The sequence below is a fragment of the Penaeus monodon genome, chromosome 17, assembly GCF_015228065.2.
Source record: "Penaeus monodon isolate SGIC_2016 chromosome 17, NSTDA_Pmon_1, whole genome shotgun sequence".
NCBI lineage: Eukaryota > Metazoa > Arthropoda > Malacostraca > Decapoda > Penaeidae > Penaeus > Penaeus monodon.
This window is the reverse complement of record NC_051402.1, coordinates 27010709-27015019: the sequence shown is the minus strand read 5'-3', so window position 1 is coordinate 27015019 and position 4311 is coordinate 27010709. Positions and strand designations below refer to the sequence as shown.

At 49.0% G+C, this 4311-nt stretch overlaps 1 pseudogene; it reads left to right on the top strand.

Annotated features, from left to right (window-relative positions):
* Positions 1-3631: 3631 nt before the first annotated feature.
* On the top strand, positions 3632-3749 carry LOC119583979 (annotated as a pseudogene).
* The last annotated feature ends 562 nt before the right edge of the window (positions 3750-4311 follow it).

The following is a 4311-nucleotide window of genomic DNA, read 5'->3' as shown; positions in this document are numbered from 1 at the left end:
TTATTAGGGGCTGGGGTCGGCGGGGGCGGCAGAGATGGCGTGCACACAGAGTGACCACCCGAGGCTTAACCTCAGGCGTGCTTTCCGGGTAGGCGCTTGGAACATCCGGTCCTTGCGGCAGGATGAGCGGTTACATCTGCTATCACGGGAATTGAGGCGACTGGGAGTTGAGTGGCTGCCCTCTCAGAGGTGAATAACCTGGTAGCGGCACGATCATTGTGGGTGGTTACACCTATACTGGTTGGGCCGCAGCGATGGCCCACCACCTCCAGGGTGTAGCCATAGCCATCTCCAGCCGACTTCAGCCCTCGGTACTTGAGGTGACACCGGTTGATGAGCGTATTATGGCATTGAGACTGAAGAAATTGCTTTTAGCTTCATGTCTCCTTATTGCTGTATACGCCCCTACCGATGTATGTAAAATTGATGTGAAAGAGGCGTTCTATGCCAAACTCGCATCTGTGGCAGACAATTGCCCCCGGCGAGATATTCGCATTGTTCTGGGCGACTTCAGTGCGGTATCCGGCTGTGACCGAGCTGGCTACGAGATGTCTGTCGGCCCCCATGGCTCAGGAGCTGATCCCAGCAGCGAGAAAAGCCTCCTTTTCCGGGATCTTTGCTAGGTCCCGAAAAATGAGGATCTTGGCTCCTGGTACCAGCGCTCCAACCGGCATCGCTGGACTTGGTACAGCGATACGGGTACAGTGGCCAAGGAGATGGGCCCACATTCTTGTTAGCACGCGATGGAGGACCCTCCAGAACTACAGGGTTTCCCGGGAGTGCCGAGTTCTGGGGCACCGACCATGGCTGGTTGTGGCTCCCCTGCGGGTCCACTTCAAAAACCCCCGTCCCTCCAGTGGCCACCCAAAGGTGTTCCACCTGGACAGACTAAGGGAGGGGGAGTGTGCCCGTGGGTTCACCATGGCAGTCTCTGACCGATTCACAGAACTCAAAAACCTGACAGACCCAGTTGCTCTGTGGGAACTCTTCAAGCGCGTAAACTCAAAGCAGCTCAGGAGTCCATTGGCTTACGCCCGAGGGCACGGCAGAATTCCATCTCCCTGGAGACATTAGAGGCCACTGAAGCGTGTCGCAAGGCTCGGCTGAATGAGAATCAAGTCTTGCGTCGTTCCATGGTGCGTAGGGCTCGGACACTGCTGAGAAGGGACAAGGAACAGTTCTCAGGAATCTTGCTGAGGAGGTCAAAGGGCCCAAATTTTCTTGGTAAATGCCCTTTCCCGCCCTGCCTCCCAAAGCCCTGAGAAAGCTGAACTCTAAGCCCTCCTCACAGATACTGCAGTCCGATCAGCGGATGGACGGATCATCTCAGATCATGTTGGGGTTCGTGAATGTTGGGCTGAGTATTTTTTAAACAGTTTGTACCGGTAGACCCCAACAGTTTAGTTGGATCAAGTGATGTTCAGTGCCTGTGCCCGGGCCCAACCATCAGCGAGGAACCTCTTACCCTAACAGAGGTTAGGAAAGGCGATTTTTCAAGCTGAAGAGTGGGAAAGCTGCAGGCATATGCATATCCCTTGAACACTTTTAAAAGGGTGGGGGTGAACCTTGGCTCGGGGCCTGCCCTACAGTCCTGACTGCCATCTGGCAGTCTGGTTACCATTCCCCCTGACCTGCCCTGAAAGGGCATGGTCATCCCTCTCTGGAAGGGGAAAGGGGATCGTTGGGACTGTAGCAACAACCGTGGGATTACATGCTCAAACATACCAGGCAAGGTTCTCGCCCACATTCTTCTGAAATGGATCCGCAACCACCTACTGAGGCTCAGAGACCGGAGCAGTCTGGATTTACTCCTGGCAAGTCCCAATACTGTATACAGCGCTTCGAGTATTGTGGAACGCCGTCGTGAGTTTGGTCGTGGGTTGCTTGCAGCCTACATCGACCTCAAGAAGGCGTTTGACTCGGTGCAATTTGGAATCGTTTTTGGGGGATCCTGAGGGTCAGGGGATTCCGACACAGATTATTGGCCTGATAGCAAGCCTCTATACTGGTACTGTAAAGTGTGGTTTGGGGGTATGTCGAAAATTCTTCCCTGTTAATTCAAGGGTGAGGCAAGGCTGCGTCCTTTCACCAAAAACTTTTCAAAAACCCGTATGGACTGGATAATGGGCAGAGCTACTAGCCAAAGTCAGTGTGGGAGCAACATAGGCAAATAAGGTCTCAGACCTTGCTTTGCCGACGATGTTTTCCATTTCCCATCCGAGACCCTGGAGTCACTTGTGGTGGCTCTTGATGCATTTAGCAATGAGGAAAGCCCCTAGGCCTAGAGGTCTCCTGGACCAAGACCAAGATTCAGGACTTTGGGGCCCTGATGGGGAAACCCGTTCAGTCGGTCCGTGCTTGCGGCGAGGACGTTCAAGTTACAGAAGTTTTACATACCTTTGGGAGCGTAGTCCATATCTCTGGGTTATCAGACCAGGAAGTCAGTAGAGCGTTTAGATGTCGGTACCTATGCAGAAGGGCCAAGCTGCGTGTCTTCAAGGCCTTGATACTGCCAGTTTTGCTCTAAAGGAAGGAAACCTGGACGCTATCCAGTGTCTTGGAGTCCTCGCCTTGATGCCTTTTGTTGTAACAGTCCCTTCGCCGGATCATGGGGGACAGTTTAACAGGGCTGCGTGTCCAACCGCCGGTTACACCGTGAGACTGGTATGGGACCTGTTACTAGCATAATCCGGGATCGCCAACCTCAGGCTATATGGCCACCTAGCTCGTCTCCCTGTGGACAACCCTGCCACCAGGTTTCTCTCTCTGCGAGACAACCCTGGGTGGAGGAGACTGTGGGGCGACCCAGATCATGGCTTGGGAAGCTCGACGAGACCTGTCCCCGAGGAATTAGAGATGGGCCGTGGCTTGCCTGGAGACTCGCCTCGAGGGATCCCTGTGGCTGGAAGCGAAGGGTGGATGCGGCCATGTGCCCCCGTCGGCGTTAGCCCTTGATGATGATGATTAGTAGTAGGGTTACAAATCATAAAACCCGTATTATCAACATCACTTCTATTCAATTTTCATTCAAATTATCATCAATATTAGAACCAGTATCATAAAAGTGATCATCATTATGACTTTTAGGATTATAGTAGCATCATTATTGTCATTACCATAACAATAATGCTTTTGAAAGCAACAATTATCACATGTTTAAAGGACTAATTAATGATAGTGATAATGATAAAATTACTAGGAACAATTATACAAATACAATTATAAATGCTGATAATACCAACAAAAGTACAGACATAGTAACAGGAAGAAGTTATACGAAGCACTCAAGATTCAATAATAATCAGAATTTCTGTTTATTATCATCTATATTATTTAACTTTTCCTACTTACAGTAACGATGTGCAAGTGTACATAGATTTATTTATTCATTATCTTATACTTTACTTGTATACCCTGCATTCTTTAGAGTTGCATAAATCAAAAATCAGGAAGAAGCTTACGACAGGTGCTTAAAAGTTGGGAGTTCAAATTGCCAAGTGATGATTAATGCATTGATGACTGAATATCATTGTAATGAAGTGTGATGCAAAAACAAGATACATTATATTTATATTTATTAATATAATAAATATTATATTAATAAAAACTGGTTAATGTTAAATAAACATATGCCAACGATCATACACGTTGAAAGCACCGCTTCTCGTCCGATCAGCGAAGTTAAGCAACGTTGGGTCTGGTCAGTACTTGGATGGGTGACCGCCTGGGAACACTAAATGCTGTTGGCATTTTATTATATACACTGAATATTGCTACGCCAGTGGGTCTTTGTCTCTGTGCGAATCATGTGTTAACATGATAAGGATGACCTGGGCATGTGTTAACATAAAGGGACCTGGGCAAACATGACGCAGCTGGCTGTGAGCGGAGGAACAAGCCAAGAGGGAGACGCGGTTGGGTGCTGCTCCTGTGAAGACCTCGAGTGTGCCTTTGTGACCTGATATAAACTTTGTGTTGCCCTGTTATAAGCTGTATCGTGCAGTGTGGCATGCTGGTTCCCCCCTGTATTGTGCCTATACAAAGTGTACAGGTAAATAACTTGTGTAAATAAAGGAAAGACTGTAACTTTGTGTTTATTTCGTGCCCTGCCTCGCCACTTGGCGTTTCCCTCCTGGTGTTCTGGACGCTGTGGTGCTCGGTGCCTCTTGCTGTTCAGTGTTCACGACCCTGTGGATAACACGCCGTCTGCCTAGCCTGCCTTGTGTTGGTGGCAGAGAGACGAGGCGGTCGGCGTAACAATATGTTAAGTATTTCATGATTATTTGTAGCATCTCTTCTTACATTTATGTG